Raw genomic sequence first — 21,395 nt, forward strand, 5'->3', positions numbered from 1 at the left:
AAAAGGGTGATGAGAAGGCAAGAAGGCAGAGAAAGATTTGATCAGGGCTTCTGAATGACAGATCAGCTCTCCCCCTCACCCCGTCACGTGTCTCTCTCTCTCTCCCTCTCTCTCTCTCTCTCTCACACACACACACACACACACACACACACACACACACACAAATTCCTCTGGGCATTATGCCAACCTAATGCCTTCATGTCTTCAGCTAAACTTGCATGTGATTCTCTGTCATGCCACATGTGTAACAATGTGCTAAAGGACTAAAACAGAAGCAACAATGATCTGAAAAGTCACTTTCCCAATTTTGCCTTGAACCTCCATCTTCATCACAGAGGATCAGTTTTATTACCACCTCTTTGTGTCAGTTCCTACTTGAAGAATGAGTGTTGTTTGATGTAACAATTTACTTCTACTTTGGGATTAAAGGATAAAATAAGAAATTGGGGTTTCTTGAGAAATGTTGGGTCTAAACATGTCTGAATCACCCACTGAAGACCTAAGCACGTCAGGTATTTCTGCTATAATGGGGTGTATATGATATATGTATTCCTGAAAATGTTGACTTCTGTGAAATCTTGCACTCAAAAAAAAAAAAAAAAAAGTTTGTGGACAAAATATAGTTGGCATGAACCATTCAAAATCTATGGAATTTGAGGAGTTCCCACCTGTGGCGTAGAGGAAACGAATCTGACTAGGAACCATGAGGTTTTGGATTTGATCCCTGGCCTCGCTCAGTGGGTTAAGTATCCAGCGTTGCTGTGAGCTGTGGTGTAGGGCACAGACATGGCTCAGATCCTGCGTTGCTGTGGCTGTGGTGTAGACTGGCGGCTACAGCTCACATTTGACCCCTAGCCTGGGAACCTCCATTTGCCACAGGTGTGGCCCTAAAAAGGACCAAAAAAAAAAAAAAAAACTATGGAGTTTGATAATTGGATTACCACTTAAATAAATAACTAGCACAATTTAAAATGAATACACTAGCCTAATTTAAAAGATACGATAAATTTCTAATAAAAAGTACTATAGTATATATAGGACTTAAACTTTAAGAAAGGTCAAATTGGAAGTTCCCTAGTGGCATAGTGGTTGGTTAAGGATCCAGCATCTTCACCGTTGTGGTACAGTTCTACCTCTGGCTTGTGGCCAAAAAAAAGGTCAAGGTTTTTTTTTGGGGGGGCGGGTACTATACCTGAGGGATATGGAAGGTCTCAGGTTAGGGGTTGAATTGGAGCTGTAGCTGACAGCCTATGCCGCAGTCATGGCAACATGGGATCTGAGCTGTGTCTGAGACCTACAGCACAGCTCATGGCAACACTGGATCCTTAACCCACTGAGCAAGGCCAGGGATCAAACCCATGTCCTCAAGGATAGTAGTCAGGTTTGTTATGGATGCGCCACCACAGGAACTCTGGGTCAAGTTATTTTGATGAAAGAAGCTTTAGATAGATAAAAGATGCTATTAAGTAGAATTTAGTTCCCTCTGAATCTGAGCTGGTTCTGGTGGCATGTTTGACCAATAGAATGTAGCAAAAGTGATATTCTAGTACTTCCGAGGTTGGAGCATAAGAAAAAGCTTCCACGATAGGCTTTGGGAATACTGCTTTTGGAAGAAGTCAATTGCTCTGTAGGAAGTCCAACCATCCTGAGATCCATATGTTATGAGGAAACCTGATCTATTCATATGAAGCGGGGAGCTAGAGAGAAAAAGAGAAAAATAGAGAAACACAGCCCCCCAAAATAGAGAACAGCCTCTTCCAGTCCCTAATTCAGTCATCCTAACTGAGGCCCCAGATACTATGATGCAAAAAGGAGATGTTTCTTCCAAGCCTCACCAAAATTGCCAGAACAATGGTAAATCAAACACTTATGGTTTTAAGTGCTAAGTTTTGGCATGGATTGTTATGCAACAGAAGATAAATGAAACATAGCTAAGAGGAAGTGTTGAGGTTGCTGAACTATGGCAAAAAATACAAAATACACAGTGATGGGAGAAGCAGCCAATCAGGTAAGACCTGGAGGGGGGGTTGTACCCACAACCATGGCTTTGCTGTCTTCAGCTGTATTAAGGGTTTTACTTTCAGTTGCTGTTACTTGTTGGCACAAAATGCTAAAATTCTAGGAAAAATCACATTTAAGTGAGTACAACTTCTGCATTACCTTGATATCCTTATCCTAATTACTAATAGCATAGGAGCTAGTTTTTGTTAAAGAAAAATAGGTTTTAGAAGCCCATGTTGTTCACAGTAAAGGGGCTAAAAATGTCTTGACCATCTCTTTGGATTTTGCATTTCAGGTTGAATTCTCATGAATAACTGTGGGTAAACGACAGTAGGAAGAAAAAAATCTATTGAATCCAGAAGAGAGAGAGAAGAGCTCCCATAGATAAACAGCATGCCCTCTTTTAATTATAGGCAAACAAGGAATAGAAGAAAACTTCCTCAGCCAGATAAAAAGCATCCATGAAAAACCTACATTTAACATTATATTTACTGGTGAAAGACCCCATGCTTTCACTTGATAGCAATAACAAGGTAGGGATTTCCATTCTCACTGCTTCAATTAAATATCATATTAGAGGTCCTAGCCACTGTAATAAGGGAAGAAAAAGCTAAAGGCATGAAGATGAAAAGAAAGAAAGAAAACCATCTTCATTTACAAATACTCTCTTTTGTGTAGAAAATCTTAGAGAATCTACAAAAACAATTAGAAGATAATAATAAAAAACAAGATTATAAGTATAATAAATAAGATTAATAAGGTCACTGCATGCAAGATTAATATAAATATTCAATTGTTTATCTGTATGCTAGCAACAAACAATCTGAAAGTAAAAATAAGAAAGTTTCATTCACAATACCATCAAAAAGAATAGAATGCTAAGGAATAAAATTAACAAAATGCAAGAACTGTATACTGTAAACTACAAAACTTTGATAAGAGAAATGAAAAAAGATTTAAATAATTGGAAAGTTATTCCATGTTCATGAAATATTAAGGCATCAATTTTTCCCAAATTGATGTATGTGATTCAATACAATTCCCCCCAAAAAATATCCCAGCAGGCTTTTTTAAAAAAAGAAATTGGCAAGCTAATCCTATAATTTACATGAATTGCAAAGTGCTGAAAATAACCAAAGCCATTTTGAAAAAGAATAAAGTTGGAAAAGGTATACTATGTGTGTATATACAGAGCTATATATTCAAGACAGTGCATAAGGATAACAATATAGACCAATCAAATGGAATAAAAGGTCCAGAAATAAGTGCTTACAATTACAATCAGTTGATTTTCAACAAACATGCCAAAACAATGGAATGGGGAAAGGATAATCTTTTCAATATATTGAGCAGATACCATTGAATATCCAGACACAAAACAAACACATCTTTACCTCACACAATATAGAAAAGAATGAAAAGATAACTCCCTGACTAGAATAAAATATTTGCAAATCATATATGTGACAGAAAAATTTGTGCCCAGAATGTAAAAAACACTCTTAACACTAAGCCATACCATACAATGAGACACCAACATCAAATGCTTTCACTGACATGTGGAATCTGAAAAAAGGACAGACTGAACTTCTTTGCAGAACAGATGCTGACTCAACAGACATTAAAAAATTTATGGCCTCCAGAGGAGACAGTTTGGGGGGTGGAGGGATGTGCATGGGTTATCGGATGGAAATCCTGGGAATGATCATTATACAACTACAGATGTGATAAATTCATAACCTTTAAAAAAATAAAATAAAAATGTGACTCACAAATACATATTAAAAAACCACTCAGCCATAAAAAACAAACAACTCAGTAAAAAATGGGCAACATTTGCAGAGGCATTTCCTCAAAGAAGATGCTCATCATCAATAGTCATTAGGGAAATGCAAATCAAAATGACATGGAGAAACCAGTACGCATCTTTTAGAATGACTAAATTTAACAAAATAAAACAAAGAGAGAAACCAAATGATGGAGGTGATACAAAACAAGTAGAACTCTTTTATGTTATTAGCGGAAATACCACATAATACTGCATAATACCACTTTGGAAATCAGTTTATCAGTCTTTTATAAGCAATCACTTTTCATAGGACCCAGTAATTCCAGTCCTAGACATTCATTCAAGAGAAATGAAAACTTATGTTTTCATAAAAGCCCGTATGTGAATGTTTTATTAACTCTACTCATACTAGCCAAAACTGTAAAAAATATCCTTTATCTGGTAATTAGATAAGAAAACTGTGGTACATCTATATAATGGAATACTACTCAGCCACAAAAAGGAATGAACTATTGGTACATGCAACATCATGGCTGAATCTCAAAAGGCTACATACTGCATGATTCCATTTATATATAACACTCTGGAAAAGGCAAAACTACAATAATGGAGAACAGATCAGCAATTGTCAGAGGTTACTGGTGAAAGAAGGTATGACTACAATAGGATAGCACAAGGAAATTTTTGAGGTAATAGAACTGTATCTCATTTGTGGTGGTAGTTACATGACTCTGCCTTTGTCAATACTCACTGAACTATACACCAAAAGGAACAACCTTTACTGTGTGTAAATTTAAAAAATAAATTTAGGAGTTCCCATTGTGGCTCAGCGGAAATGAATCTGACTAGCACCCATGAGGACTCAGGGCGCAGGTTCAATCCCTGGCTTTGCTCAGTGGGTTAAGGATCCTGCATTGCCATGAGCTGTGGTGTAGGTCGAAGACATGGCTCAGATCAAGTGTTGCTGTGGCTGTGGCATAGGCCGGCAGCTACAGCTCCAACTCGACCCGTAGCCTGGGAAACTTCATATGCCACAGGTACAGTCCTAAAAAGAATAAATAAATAAATAAATTTAAACAAATCTGGTAACATTCTTAGTCCCTGTCCATTGTTTGTGACTTAGAATTTTCTGTCTAGTGTTCTAAAACTTCACATTGTTGTGATTGATATGCATATTATTTTCATTGTTCTAAGTCCTACACAGGTCTATAAAATATAAAAGCATATCTTTTTGTTTGTTTTTGTTTTGTTTTTGTTTTTGTCTTTTTGCCTTTTCTAGGGCCACTCCTGTAGCATATGGAGGGTCCCAGGCTAGGGGTCTAATCGGAACTGTAGCCGCCGACCTACACCAGAGCCACAGCAACGTGGGATCCGAGCCACGTCTGCAACCTACACCACAGCTCACAGCAACGCCGGATCCTTAACCCACTGAGCAAGGCCAGGGATCAAACCCACAATCTCATGGTTCCCAGTCATACTCGTTAACCACTGCGCCACGACAGGGACTCCATACCTGCAGTTTTAAGAAATAATACGGCTCTTCCCTTTTGCAGCCATTGATGAAGCGCCAGAGGCCAAAATGAAGTTCAATACCTTGTAACTTCTGACGGAATCAAGAACCGTAAAATGCATTTGAATGAACCTTCCTGCATTTGCAGGAAGATTATATCTTCCCCCTTTCCAAAGAGCTGAGACAGAAGTACAATGTTTGATCCATGCCCATCCGAAAGGATGATGAAGTTCAGGTTGTACAAAGACAATACAAAGGGCAGCAGACTGGCAAAGTAATTCAGATTTACGGGAAGAAATATGTCATCTACACTGAAAGAGTGCAGTGGGAGAAGGCAAATGGCATGACTGCCCATGTGGGCATTCACCCCAGCAAGGTGGTTATCGCTAGACTAACACTGGACAAAGACCACAAGAAGATCCTTGAATGTAAAGCTAAATATTGATAAGTAGGAAAAGAAAAGGGCAAATATAAGGGAGAAACAATTGAAAATATGCAGGAACAAAATAATCTTGTATAGAACTTCATTAAAAACTTAAAATGAGGAGTTCCCATCGTGGCACAGTGGAAACGAATCCGACTAGGAACCATGAGGTGGCACGTTCGATCCCTGGCCTTGCTCAGTGGGTTAACGATCTGGCGTTTCTGTGAGCTGTGGTGTAGGTCACAGACACAGCTTGGATTTGATGTTGCTGTGGCTGTGGTGTAGCTCCAATTGGACCCCTAGCCTGGGACCCTCCATGTGTCGAAGGTGCGGCTGTAGAAAGCAACAAACGAACAAACAAACAAACTTAAAATGAAAAAAAGAGAAATGATACAGAGAAATGCTATATTTCTTCAGTTTTTCCCAATGATAATATTTTGTGTAACTGTAGAATATTACAAACAGGAAATTGACATTGATATCATCCACCATATTTCCATGTGCCTGTTTTTGTGTGTATTTAATTCTGTGTAGTTTTAATCACATATATAGATGTAGCTGACTACCATCATATTGAGAATAATAATAGGAGTTCCCATTGTGGCTCAAAAATAACGAGCTAGACTAGTATCCATGAGGACATGGGTTTGATCCTTGGCCCCTCCGTATGTCATGGGTGAGCACCCCCCCAAAAAAAAGAAGCAGCAGAAGCAGAATAGTTCCATCACAGATCTCTCATGCTACATTTTTTTTTTTAATGGCCATACTTATGGCATATGGATGTTCCCAGGCCAGGGATTGAATCTGAGCCACAGCTGTGACCTACACCACAGCTGAGGCAATGCCCAATCATTTAACCCATTGCACGGGGCCTGGGATTGAACCTTTGCCTCTGCAGCAACCTGAGCCTCTGCACCACAACAGGAACTCCCTCTCATGCTACCTTTCTAAAGCTATGGCCACCCCTCTCCTCCACCTTCCCCAAATGTTGACAACCACTAATGTATTCTATATTTCTGTAATTTTGCCATTTTGAGACTGTTATGTAAGTGAAGTCATGTAACCATTTGAGATTGGGCTTTGTGTGTGTGTGTGTGTGTGTGTGTGTGTGTGTGTGTGTGTGTATTTTACTTAGCATAATTCCCTTGATATCCACCCAAGTCGGTGCATGTATCAATAGTTAGCTCCTTTTTGTTGATGAGTAGTATTCAGTGGTATGGATTTACCACAATTTGTTTAACTATTCACCTGGTGAAGAACATTTCAGTTATTTACACTTTTTGGAACATCTGTGTATGAGTTTCTGTGTGAATATGTTTTCATTTCTGTTCCATATAAATTATGAGATAATAAATGTTTGTTGTTTTGGCCACTAAGTTTTGGAATAATTTTTTACACAGTAATGGATCATTGTCTTTGTCCGTTTGGGCGGCTATAGCAAAAATACTATAGACTAGGTGGCTTAAAAAACAAATTTTTTTCTCACAGTTTGGAGGCTGAGAAGTCTGAGATCAAGATGCCAGCAGATTTGATATCTGGTGAGGGCCACTCCCTCTTTCATAGATGGCCATCTTCTTGCTAGGTCCTCCCATGGCAGAGAGAAAGATAGAGAGATAGAGAGAAAGAGAGAGAGCTCTGGGCTCTTCCTTTCATTATAAGGGCACCAAAACCATTAAGAGGGCTCCATCCCCATGATCGCACCCAAACTAATTACCTTCCATAGCCCCAACTCCAAATACTATCACATTAGGAATTAGGTTTCAATATATGAAGGGGAAGCACCATTCAGGCCACAGCAATAATTAATACACCTAATTATATATTTCTCTAGTATATGTTCTATAGTATAACTAAATGGCCTTTTGCAATGGGATTTAGGTGAGAGAATTAGCAGAAAATTATTTGAGTGACTATTTTTCTAAAGTCACTAGTTATACACTATGCACTCAAGGATCGTCCACAGCTATTACTACTCCAGGTGCACAGGTGAGAAGGTGATTCATTACACACAAAGGATGCCCTAGACCTCTAGGGTTTGATTTTCTCCATGCAGTTTTGTGGAGAAGAGCTAAAGAGGGCTTAACTGCATAGATACTGGAACTAGATTATATAGGTTCAGATCCAAGCTCTACCTGTAACTTCCCAAACAACCAGGGACAAATCATTTGATCTTTCTGTGCCTTAGAATGTCTATTAAGATGATAAATATTTGCTAAGGGATCACCTAAAAATCATTTTGCAGTATATCAGTGTATATGCCACACTAATCCAGGTGATAAATTACTCCCTTTCCCACACTACTCCTCTTTTTTTTTTTTTTTTTTTTTAATCCCATACTACTCCTCTTGACTGAGATTTTTCAAAAAGCTGAATTAAGTTTTTTGTTTTTTGTTTTTTTTAACACAGTCATACCTGAAGGATATGGGCTAGGCATAGAATCAGAGCTGCAGCTTCAGGCCTAAGCCACAGCCAGGGCAACACTGGATCAGAGCCACACCTTCAGCCTACATTGCAGCTTGTAGCAACAACGGATCCTTTAACCCACTGAGTGAGGCCAGGGAGCAAACCTGAATCCTCACAGACACCATGTCGGGTTCTTAACCTCCTCAGCCACAACAGGAACACCTCATTAAAATTTTCAAGCTGCTAGAACACAGTTCAGTTAGAAACTGCTCCTTCCCAGGAAGCCTCAGTAACGCTGTGCCCTAGCCTGCGGGGGTGAGGAGGAGAATCATGGGTACACAATGTACAAGGAGGAAGGGGGACCCTAAGAGAGCCTGGTACTTAGAATGTCTCACTGACCCCAAATGAGCTCTCAGGGGAAAAAAAGAAGCATAAAAGGTCTATTTCCTTCTGTCTTCGTTTCTCCTTAGCACTGCTTCTAAACTTTAAATTAAACTGAAGTTAAACTCCAAACTGAACTGACCTTTTAAACTTCAAGTTTATAGCCCAGATTCATTATAAGCCTGAAAGAGATACTGGTGCATTGCTGAGAGCCTGACTCCTGGAGGGCACTTTTATACACAGAGAGAGTCTGGCCCCGGGTCTTAATGTAATAATTTTTATACATTAAATGTACCTAGTTATCTGTAATGTAAGAATAATCCTATGATTTAACTGCTGATAATACTTGTTTTGTGGATGAGAGCCATGTTACAACTGTGTTTGAAAAGAATTTTAAACGAACCCTACTGTGGGCAGGGCCCTTGGTGGGCGCTTGAGTGCTAGTTTGAAGGGAAAAAATGTGTGTAAGAAGCATGTGATGTTTTTGCAGTGGTTTGAGGGCTGGGTTTGGTAATTATACTCTCGAATGCGAAAATCCAATGTGGCATAATGAAAAACACACCTCTGTTCTGCTTCCAAGACTCATTCCAAATACAGGACAGTCTTTGCCCAGGCCGATTGTGTTCCATAAAGTGTGCATTCGCTTCACTTCTGTCTATAAGAGCACCAGCACAAAAAATAAGATGCCATAAAAATGGGTGCCGCCTCCTCCCTTTAGTTCCTGTTAACTTTTTCCTCTAAGCTACCCTCTTCATCACTCTTATTGCTCAATCATCTTATTTGAAAACACATACAAAACCACTCTTAATAGAAGGAAGAGAAAAGCGGTCATGTGGGAGGAAAAATCAACTGAGTAGTTCAAATCATTATTACAATAAAATATTGTTTATTAAGTACCCTGCAGAGTTATAAAAGGATAGTTTGTATTGGTTAGGAATAAAAAGCCAGCAAGAAATTACGGTTTAATGCGAAAGTCCCTTTTTTTGCTACAAAATTCCTATCCAAGCCTGCCCTGCAACATTGAAAAATTGACTACAGGAATTCAAAGGAAACAAAATTTCCCTCTCTCTCTCTCTCTCTCTCTCTCTTTTTGTCTTTTTATGGCCATACCGGCAGCATATGGATGTTCCCAGGCTAGGGGTTGAGTCAGAGCTGCAGCTGCTGGCCTACACCACAGCCACAGCAACTTGGGATTCGAGCCACGTCTCCGACCTACACCAAAGCTCACAGCTACAGCACAGCTCACAGCATCACTGGATACTTAACCAACTGAGCAAGACCAGGGATTGAACCTGTGTCCTCATGGATGCTAGTCAGATGGGTTTCCTCTGAGCCACGAAGGGAACTCCCCCTTGTGGATTTTTGAACCCGATGTTATGAACATTCATAACATCTTTCTTTTTTATCTAATAGAATTTTCAATCAAGAAAGGGTTGACATTTTCTATTCTTTTTGTATGAGCATTAAGGGTATAAAAATATCAAGTACTCCCCTTAACTGCCCACATGGAAGGCTTACATTGCTCACTGTTTATATGTTGCTGAGGGACTCATCAACTAGGTTATGGGGCATTATTCTTTTTATGGTTACTCAGTGGAGAAATTTCTCTCAGAACTCAGTATCAGCAGTGATCGTAATTTTCATGAACAACTTTCATGAAAAGGTTTCACTCTTTTTTGCTTTTGATGCCAGGCAGCTTGAATTCCTGCCCTTATTTCACAAGCTGTATTAAATTTTTAAGTGTGCATTTTATGTAATAATGCTGTTGCTGGTTTTATCTTATTTGTCCTACTCTAATTTTTCCTTTTCCATAATTTCTTCATCTACTCTTTTAATCTTGCACTTTAAGTTGCATGTAAGCAATCTCGAATCCCCTTTTAGAATAAGGCTTGGTTTGAATTTCTAAATAAGGTGTCTAGAAAAAGAAGTGACTGTACCTCTTCGGCTGTTACGCTGACCAGAGAAGAACCACTGCTTTCTTTACCATGTGACATATGGCAGAAGCTAGCAGCCTGGTGGTCTGAAATTCCCACCAATGCTAGGCAGTCAATAATGGCCAACAGGCTGCCACATCTGCTTTCTTGACACTACATGACAAAGGCCCCATGATCTAAGTCACAATAGCTGGACCCCACCCTGGCTAAAGTGCCAAACAAGACCATGACATGGAAGAGGTGAGTAGATGGTATACACAATCAAAACAACATCTTGGGTATATTTTGGTTTATCTTTTCTTCTTTTTTGTCCTAACAACTGTTGCCATTTATTGAATTCATACTGTGGTCCAAATAACATTTTTCCCCCTAAAATATGGAACACTTCACGAAATTGCACATCATCTTTGAACAGGGGCCATGCTAATCTTCTCTGTATCGTTCCAATTTTAGTTCAGATGCTGCCGAAGCAAGCACTATTTTGGTTAATCTTAAACATTCCAAGTAGGTTCTAGCATCAAAAACTTGTTTTGCAAATACAATTCCCTTTGGTTTGGTTGTTTACTTTCTTCCCTGATGTCCCTTGATAGGATTAATGTTCCTCTTAACCCCAGTTGTCCTCTCTAGTATTTCCCTTACCTCTTAACATATAATTGAATTAGAAGATTTTTTTTGCTCTTTTTATTACCTCCAAACCAAAAACCATAAAAGGGCAGTTACAAGCCCAAAACCAAACCAAACCAAACAACAAGCAAAATACCAAAACAAACTCCCCTATTACCACCAGCAGCACCATAATACACAAGTTAAAAGATAAAATAACATGAGGAAAATATCTTCAATATATGAACATAGGTCAATTTTGTTAATATATGAATATTTCCTAACAGTTAATAAGAAGAAACAAACAAAATCCCAGAAGAAAATGAATTACAAGTTCCCGTTGTGGCTCAGTGGGTTAAGGATCTGACATTGTCTCTATGAGGATGCAGGTTCAATTCCTGGCCTCCCTCAGTGGGTTAAGGATCCGGTGCTGCTGCAAGCTGCAGCTAGGTTGCAAATGAAGCTTGGATCTGGTGTTGCAGTGGCTATGGCGCAGGCCGCAGCTGTAGCTCTGGTTTGACCCCTGACCCAGGAACTTCCATTTGTTGCAGGTTCAGATATAAAAATAAAAAAATAAAAGCATGAACAAGCAGTTGACAAAGAAGAATACAAATGAACAAAAAACATATGAAGAATACTCATTATCAGTTGTTTTTCTAACCTTTATTTATTTATTTATGGCTGTACCCACAGCATGCAGAAGTTCTCAGGTCAGAGATTAAATCTGAACCACAGTAGTTACCTGAGCCACAGCAGTGACAACATCAAATCCTTAACCCAATGAGCCATCAGGGAACTCCTTTAGTTATCTTTAAATACAAATTAAGATGTAATGACATTTTGTTGCTTATAAGATTGGAGAAAAAGACAAAAAGAATTATAAAACCTGATGGGAATGTGATTGAATCCCTGCTGGGGGGGGCGGGGATTGATGATAAAGGTGAAAAGCCTGTACAATGCATTTTATTAACTCACACACAGATCCATGAGGAAACCTGTGCAATTTGTGGTTGTGAGGAGTGGGTGGCAACATAGAGGCCCGTTATTAGGGCAATGAATAAAATGCATGCATACAGTAGAGTGCTATGTAGGAATTATAACAAATCAGCTATATTTTCACATAACATGATTTATCTCAAATCCAGAGTATTTAAACCTAACATGTAAGAAACAAAATGAGATTTTTAGCACAGCATCACTTGTATATCTTAAAAGTGCATATACATCTATGTAACATCACTATGAATTCTTCAGAGATACATATATTTCTTTTTTTTGCCTATACCTGTGGCATGTGGAAGTTCCCAGGTCAAGGATCAAACCACATCAGTGACAATACCAGATCCTTAACCCACTGTGCCACCAGAGAACTCTTAGATACAAATATTTTTTTGATTTGAAAATTTTTGTTATTAAAATACAGTTGATCATATTTCTACATAAAAGAGTAGACAGTGAATTTAAAGGGTATTAAATGCATTAAGATGGGTACCTGGGAGAGAGGAAGATGAGGGATAAAGAGAATAAAAATAATATGAAATAAAATATGAGATGTTTTGCCTGGATACTAAGCCACTGAAGTGTAGGAAAAACTCAACTCAGGGCACTTGAGGTGCCTGTCTATGGAACCAGAAATTGTATTTCTGCTAGAATTTATTCTATGACAACAATCAATCTTTGTTGACTTCCTACTTTGTAAAAAAACTGAACTAAAACATATTTCACAATTCAAAATCACAAATCTAAAGCCTAATGATTTTTCACACAGTGAACACGCTCATGTAATCACCTCCCGGATCAAGAAATAGAACATTTTCAACTCCTAGGACATTTTTGACCCATTATTGGCATCCATCAAAGGTAACCACTATTCTGATCTCCCACACCACAGATTAGTTTTATCCATTCGGCCTTCCTGTAAAAGGTATCATCTTTGTGCCTGCTTCTTTCATTCTCTATTATGGTTGTAAGATTAACCCTTGTTCACTTACATGTGGAATCTGCAAAAAGGACACAAGGAACTTCTTTGCAGAACAGATACTGACTCACAGACTTTGAAAAACTTATGGTTTCCTAAGAAGAGAGGTTAGGGGGTGGAGGGATGCGCTGGGGGTGTGGGAATGAAATACTGTAAAACTGGATTGTGATGATCATTGTACAACTATAAATGTAATAAATTCATTGAGTAATAAAAAACATAAAATAAATTAAAAAAATAAAAAACAAAAAACAAACAAAAAAAGATTAACCCTTGTTTTTGCAAGAGATAGTATAACATTTTTTTGTGGGTGTGTCTTTTTCCAGGGCCACACCCATGGCATATGGAGGTTCCCAGGCCAGGGATCCAATCAGAGCTGTAGCCACCAGCTTACGCCACAGCCACAGCAACACGGGATCCAAGCCGTGTCTGTGACCTACACCACAGCTCATGGCAACGCCGGATCCTCAACCCGCTGAGCAAGGCCAGGGAATCGAACCCACAACCCCATGGTTTCTAGTTGGATTCGTTAACCACTGAACCACGACGGGAACTCCAGTATAACATTTCTTTAACTGTGTAAGCTGGATTTATTTGAGTATGTTTAAAATGGTCGAGAAACTTTCCAAAGGTTCTTAGGTATGTCAGTGTGCTTTTGGACACCTAACAGATCAATTACAAACAGTTCTTACACTGTCACTAAAACCTAGACCAGTGTATAAGAGCCAATTAAAAAAATTACCTTGGAATCTTGAAAATGCAAGTATTTCTTTATTGGTTAACGTGACAGCTTTAGTGCCTGCAGTTTATGAAACTATGCTAGACATTCTGTAAAAGACCATGGGGTGTTACAAAGACAAGACATAGCCCCAGAGTCCTCTTGTGGTGTAACAGGTTAAGGATGCAGAGCTGTCAATGCAGTGGCAAGGGTAGCAGCTATGGTACCAGTTTGATCACTGTTCTGGGAAATTCCACATGCTGCAAGTACACCCAAAAAATAAAAAATTAAAGGAGTTCCTGCCATGGTGCAGCGGAAACAAATCCAACTAGGAACCATGAGGTTGCAGGTTCGATCCCTGGCCTTGCTCAGTGGGTTAAGGATCTGGCGTTGCTGTGGCATAGGCTGGTGGCTACAGCTCCAATTAGACCCCTAGCCTGGGAACCTCCATATGCTGAGGGTGCGGCCCTAAAAAGACAAAAGACAAAAAAAATAAATAAATCATTAAAAACAAAGACAAGACATTGCCTTTAGACTCAAAGAATTTGTGGCACAAAGTGAGATCATTACAAGTAACCTGTAAACCAGGCTTATTTCAACACAGACTACATATGTGACCTCGATCTGGTTGAAGATGCCACATTACTCTGTTGTTTTACAGATGAAGAGTGAAACCAATTAATATTTACAGTAAAGAAAGAACAAAGAACAAGTTCATGCTTTTCCCCCCAGAGATTTCTGTTTTCAAAACCTACTTGATTCAATGAGAGCATCTACCCTGACTGAGGCCTTTAATGCATGCAACGAGAATACATATTTAAAATGTTTGTCTTAAAAGCCTTTTCTGCTCAGGACCATAGTTCCAGGCTCAGCAAAGGCACAGCCCTATCTCTTCTATTTAAATGGAGCCTCTTCTTCTGCTTGTGTGAACGACCCTCTAATCCTCACCTTGCTTCACTGAATTGCAGGCTCTCTTCCAACAAAAAGTGTACACTGATAAGGACCACAATAAAATGACTTTTTTATGGCAAAATTAGCTCATCGAAAGAAATGGAAGAGTAATCCTGTAGCCTTGATATTAAAGAAAATGTAACACTTTGCTGTTCCATGCTAAAAGGCACCACAGGTTGTTGTACTGTGGTCAGTTGATCTTTTTTTTTCTTTTTTTTTTTCTTTTTGCCTTTTCCAGGGCTGCACCTGCGGCATATGGAGGTTCCCAGGCTAAGGGTCTGATCGGAGCTACAGCCGCCGGCCTACACCACAGCCACAGCAATGCCAGATTCAAGCCATGTCTGTGACTTCACCACAGCTCATGGCAACACCAGATCCTTAACCCACTGAGCAAGGCCAGGGATCAAACCCGAAATCTCATGGTTCCTAGTCGGATTTGTTAACCACTGAGCCATGACAGGAACTCCATGTGGTCAGTTGATCTTTGAAAAATTACAATTAATGGGAAGAGAGGTAGTATATTTTAATGTATAAACATAATTTTTTCATTCTACTATTGATGAATTTCAAATTGCTCTCAGTTTTTTTATTATTATGAATGAGGCTGCTTTGAAAATTCTTATCCGTGTCCTTGAAGACAAATACATGCTTTTCTCTTTGGGGAAGAGGAGGATCAAGGAGAAGAATAGCAAAGATTTGCATATGATAAGCTTTAGTAGATACTGCCAACCAAATCTGCAAACTGATTGTGCCAACTTTTGTTTCTACCAGCAGACTATGATACCTTCACTTGTTCTACACTCTCACCAGTCTTTACCGATACCAGTCTTTTTCATTTAAGCTATTCTGTTAGGTGTCTTGTTCTCACTATTTTTTAATTTAAGTCAGCTTCCAGATTTAACTCTTTTGAAACTGAGATTAGATGTCAGGTCTATCACGTCCATCTCTCTCTCAAGAGTTCCAAGTCCCAGTATCATCTCATCCTTCTTATCGGTCAACATCGCAAGTGCAGTTCTATCATTCTGCCTTTTCTGCTATACATATCACCCACTGTTTACAGCAGGAGGAAATTACACAAGAGTACAGACTGGAATCTCCGTGTATTGAGGGCCAACCTTAAGTAGGCTCTTTCTACATCCCCATTGCCACTCTCCTAGTCCAGCCTAAACTGATCTCTTGTGCTTCATTGCAATAGCCACCTGGGCAGTCTCCCGGCTCTTCTTTTATCTTTTCTCTAGAGAGATCTTTCCAAAACACAGATATGATCACAGTATCCCTGAATTGCTCTTTAATGGCTCCCACTGTCTTCAGAATATAGTAAGATTCACCTCAGATCTCATCTTTGACATTCCCTAAGCTCTCTCCCCTGCACATTTTTAACATTCTAGCTCAGTGTTTCTCAAGTATTTTTGACTTGATTCATACATGTATTGAAACAAAAGTTTTCAAGCAAGATTTAGCCTTCTTACAGTGATACACTCTGGTATTTTCCATTCTGTTTTATTCTATCTCATTTACCACAAAACACTGGCCACAACCAAAAGAACTGATTTCATAACTAGTGGGTTGCAAATAGCCCTTGGTAAAACATATTAGCCCTACTATAGATCTTTCGGCTTCTGTAAAACCTTTTGTTTCTCCTCTCCAGGAATCTTCTGCCACACATCTCTATCCGTAGTCTCTCATCTTTCAGGGCTCCACTCCAGGTAGCATTTCCTGATCACTCCTCTTTTGTACCCAAATTACATATTCACTCTGTCATGTGATATTTGTGTACTTACTTATATTTTCCAATACACTATAAGGTACTTGAAGCCAAGAAATAGGATTTTTTTTACCATCACCATAACCTTAATGCCTGGCACAGAGCGGGCAGTTCACAAACATTTGTCGAATTAAAAAAATACATATATATATATATATATATGTCACATATATATATATATACGCACATATATTTATTGCAACATTGTTTATATATACACACATACAATGCCAATATTTATCCATCTAATATTATAATAGTGGAAACAGATTAATTAGCAACATTTGGACATTTAAGAATATGGAATATTGTTGTATAGGAAATGATTTAAATGAATATTTATAGCTATGAAACAATGAAACTGATCTACTGGGAAGACTAAATAAAATAGAGCAGACAAAGTGCTCCTTGGCACATTGCAAGTACTCATCTAATATTCAACAGCCACTTCTGTTTTGAATTAATGAGATACATTCATAACAGGCAGATAATAGGATAAAAGAAAAGTTGGCAGTAAGGAAAGGGAAATAGCTCCAAAAGTCCAGAAAAGAAAAAGGAAGGAGGGAGAGTCATTAGTTCTGGAAGGTGTCTTTGTGATTTTAGCTCCACATGTCCATTCTACAGATGGGGAAATAAAGTCCAGAATGCATAAAGAGCCTGTCTTTGCCCACAGGCCTGGAACCTAGGTCCTGATCTCCATCCTGAGACTCTTTTAAATTTCGAACCGAAAGGGTACCTGTGAACGTATATTTCAAACAAAAATTATTTCTGAATATGCCTGAGAGAACTGAGAGGAACCAGAGGAACCTCCTGGGAGGGCTCTATAGGAACTTCATCTTTATTAGGACATACAAATTTGCAAGATTTGGTGCATTAATATGCCATATTAACTTATTCATACTCAGATGAAATACAATGAAATTGTTTTGACTTAAGCTTTCTTGATTGTAATCACACTTAATCCTGCCTTCTTGGGTCACTTTGTGTTTTGCATGCTTTTATCATTATTATTATTATTTTTTGCCATCCGCACCACAGCATGTAGAAGTTCCCAGGCCAGGGATCAAACCCAAGCTGCTGCAGTGACAATGCCAGATCCTCAACCCACTGTGCCACAAGAGGACTCCAAAGAAATTGAAAGATGATTCCATTTTTTGGTTGGCATGCAGAAATTCCTGGGGCCAGGAATCAAGGGATCAAACCTGTTCCATAGCAGCAACCCAAGCCACAGCAGAGACAACACTGGATCCTTAACCCAACGAGCCACCTGGAAACATCTTGCAGGCTCTTTAACCACATATTTACTGACTTCTTTTGGGTCTGTGTTATCAATGACTCAGCTCATCTTTTACAATTTGATCCTTTCTAGTTTCAGTCTGAAAGGGCTCTTAATTTCAACTTGGAATCTCTTTGTTAATGCCCCATTTATAATATAAACATTATAGTACAATATCACCAGTGTTGTTTTTTTAAAAACGCTTGATAAATGGCAAAGACTGTCAACATGTGCTTATAAAATATGTATATTTCTGCACCTAGAAATGTAATTGGATCCACCAGATGTGGGAAATATTTTTGTAGGGTATTTTAGTTTAGTTTTTTTGCTTCTTTTTTTTTTTTTTTTAAAGCTTCAGCAGGACCTAAACGGTTGCTTTACATAGCTTTTAAAATCTAATCTGCAACTGACAGGAAAGCAAAACCATTCAGAAAATGTAGGAGAGCTAAAAATCAGCTTTGGAATTCCCGTCGTGGCTCAGTGGTTAACGAATCTGATGAGGAGCCATGAGGTTGCAGGTTTGATTCCTGGCCTTGCTCAGTGGGTTAAGGATCCAGCGTTGCCATGAGCTGTGGTGTAGGTCGCAGATGTGGCTTGGATCCCGCGCTGCTGTGGCTGGTGCCTAGGCTGGCGGCTACAGCTCTCATTAGACCCCTAGCCTGGGAACTTCCAAATGCCGCAGAAGCGGCCCTAGAAAAAGGCAAAAAAGACCAAAAAAAAAAGCTTTAAAAATGATTTAAGTTCCAATTATTTTTATATTATTATTATTATTATTTTGTCTTTTTGCTATTTCTTTGGGCCACTCCTGCGGCATATGGAGGTTCCCAGGCTAGGGGTCGAATTGGAGCTGTAGCCACCGGCCTACGCCAGAGCCACAGCAACGCGGGATCCGAGCCTCGTCTGCGACCTACACCACAGCTCACGGCAACGCGGGATCGTTAACCCACTGAGCAAGGCCAGGGATCGAACCTGCAACCTCATGGTTCCTAGTAGGATTCGTTAACCACCGCGCCACGATGGGAACTCCTATTTTTATATTATTAAAGTAATATAATGAGAGCAAAGTGTAGTCATATGAAGAGGGCAAGGTCAAATGCAATAATAATTTCATTCAAACAGATACCTACATCATAGACTCTGAGGACACCTTCTCTTGCTACTCATAAGCTAGGACTGACCTGTTTCAGAATCTCCTGTTTTCCTCCCTTTCCTAGTTCTCATCTCCTTTGTCCATGCCTTCCCCACATCCATTCCCTCACTCCTTGCTTTTGTCTCTTGCTGCACTTTTTGTTTTTTTGTTTCTTCTTCTTTCTTCTTTTTTTTTTAAGGGCCTCACCTGTGGCACGTGTAAGTTCCCAGCCTAGGGGTCGAATTGGAGCTGCAGCTGCTGGCCTACACCATCGCCACACCAACACTGGATCTGAGCTACATCTTCCACCTACACCACAGCTCGTGGGAATGCTGGATCCCCAACCCACTGAGCAAGGCCAGGGACCGAACCCAAATCTTTGTGGATACTAGTTGGGTTTGTTACCGCTAAGCCACAACAGTAACGTCCTTTTTTTTTCTTGATCTCTTAAATTCTCCTTCATCTTCCCTTTGTTCCCTTCTTCATTTGCTATGTCCCTTATCTCCCTTCTGGCCTCCTCTCAACTTAAGTGTTTTTTTTTGGCAGAGCCCTCACCTGATCCTCAGTACAATCCCAGCCTAACCCTGGGCTCTCATCTCAAGTCCTGACCCCCACCTTCCCCCAGGAATCCTTTTCCCTTGTTTGGATACAGATAGGTGGTCTGTTCTTTCAGGGAGAGGACTTTGGGGTAGTCTAGGAGGAAGCAATTTGACAGACAACCTTTTCAACTCCACATGGGTACGGTGAAGGGGCACAAAGAGATAAAAGTTTTAGCACTCAGGCTCTGTCTTGTGGCTGAGGCCAGATGGATAATGGCTTCATTTCCCTTTTCTCCTTAGGTTCCTGTCTGGACCTTGAGACTGCGCTGCTCAGGATAATTTGCTACTCCATGAAAAGAAGCAATTCTGCAGTCATTCAAATCTTCAGCAAAAATGTTTCAAGTGCTCACTCTGAACTGAGCCATTAGGGGCCATACAGGAAAACTGTGCTGTCCTAGAGCAGTTGTCAGACTCTCTCTGTTTGAAAGAGAAAGAGAATGGGGTTGCCTTCCCCTCAGTCCAGTGTAACCAGTTTGGTGGAACCTTCCAACTAGCAACCATGGAAACATCAGCTCCCTCCAAGCTCTCAGCCAAAGAAGAGGGAATGTACACTCCACGGGGAGACCAAGCCTAGAGGTCCCCATAGGAACCTCAGGGTAGTCTCCAATATCCATCACTTAGGTCCTGGTCTTCCTCCATAGTCTCAGCTAACCCACCAAATGCTAGGTTTGGCTTTTTTAAATACTAACTACTGTCCTTTATATGAACTGTTTATACATTTAAGTCTAACTAGTATGCAGTACAAAGATGATTATGCAAAATATGTAGCAGACTAAAATTGTTTATGTTATATTTTGCTTGATCGCTCAACTGTACTATCCTATGCTCAATAATCAGAATTTTTCCTCATGCACTGTGCTTTTGTACTCAACTTTGAACAATTAGAGGGGACGTTCATTCACAGTGCCTTCCATCAAATAGATTTTGGGAACAGTGACCACAGAAAAATATATTCTTGGTTTGGTTTTCTGAAAAGAAATTCTTTCAGGATTTATGTCAAAAGAATGAATATATAAAGTATATAAACTAGGTATAATTTACTTGTGTGGACATTTAAAGAATACCTACTCTCATAGATAAAGAATCACTGTATGATTTGAGTACACGTACAGAAGAGAGAGAGAAAAAGGAGGGTGGAAACCCAAATTCAGTCACTACCACAACTGTATATGATCTAATCTTTCTTGAGTCTTGGATATTTATCCCCAAAACTAGTTTTTACATTTGAATATATAATTGCTTCCATTTCTTTATGGTTGTGGAAGAATTTTAAAATATGTGTTTAATCATTGGAATCTATTACACAGAATTTTTAGATATTGGGAAAAATTTTCCTATTCCTCCTTCACATAACTGCATTTTTGTTTGCTTGTCATTTAATAAAATGTGAGGGAGAAGATAATCTGAGGGTTTAGTCTTTGCTGAAGATCTATTTGCTGCTTCAGATGGGTTGTATGATTGATGAAGTATTTTGGAATCCTTATAGACCCACGACTATAAAGCTCCTGGAGTCAAGGATTGGATCCTCAGTGCATAAACATTGGAGCCAACATACAAAAGTAGTACAGGAAATATTTCTCAATGAATGATTTCAAATAATGATCAAGTAATGAACTGATTCATTTACTCAAGAAGCCAACCAAACCTGTTTCTTCAATTTTTGTGGCCTTATTTAAATACAATCTATAAAGTGGAGAGTCAAAATGAAGGGAGAGAAAGATTTTCCTTACTGTACTGAATTGAAGAGATAAAAACTTTCAGTTCTATGAAGAAAATTCTGCCTAAACTTTTGAATCCCTGAATAGCGGGAAGAGGGGTGGGTGGAAACTCCGAAGACAATAATTTTAAAACAAAAAACAAACTAGTCCTTTAATTATAGCATAATTACCAGATTTCAAACTGTGAATTCACTTTTGCTTTGGTCTTTTAAATAA

The 21,395-nt window shown here is 39.2% G+C and overlaps 1 protein-coding gene, 1 non-coding gene and 1 pseudogene across 2 annotated transcripts in view; 1 reads left to right on the plus strand and 2 right to left on the minus strand.

Annotated features, from left to right (window-relative positions):
- Positions 1-21,395, minus strand: part of FTCDNL1 (formiminotransferase cyclodeaminase N-terminal like) — a 387,434-nt gene that overhangs the window by 29,503 nt on the left and 336,536 nt on the right. The gene's annotated exons all lie outside the window — the stretch shown is intronic.
- On the plus strand, positions 5,334-5,820 carry LOC146396074 (large ribosomal subunit protein uL24 pseudogene; annotated as a pseudogene).
- Positions 10,813-10,919, minus strand: LOC146396075 (U6 spliceosomal RNA). Its single transcript, XR_014830655.1, has one exon. It is a non-coding gene; the product is annotated as a U6 spliceosomal RNA (small nuclear RNA).

The sequence above is a fragment of the Sus scrofa genome, chromosome 15 (genome assembly GCF_054392235.1).
Source record: "Sus scrofa isolate SSC_HxYL_T2T_F1_AM1 chromosome 15, Sscrofa_HxYL_maternal_Yorkshire_Landrace_v2.0, whole genome shotgun sequence".
NCBI classification, from domain to species: domain Eukaryota; kingdom Metazoa; phylum Chordata; class Mammalia; order Artiodactyla; family Suidae; genus Sus; species Sus scrofa.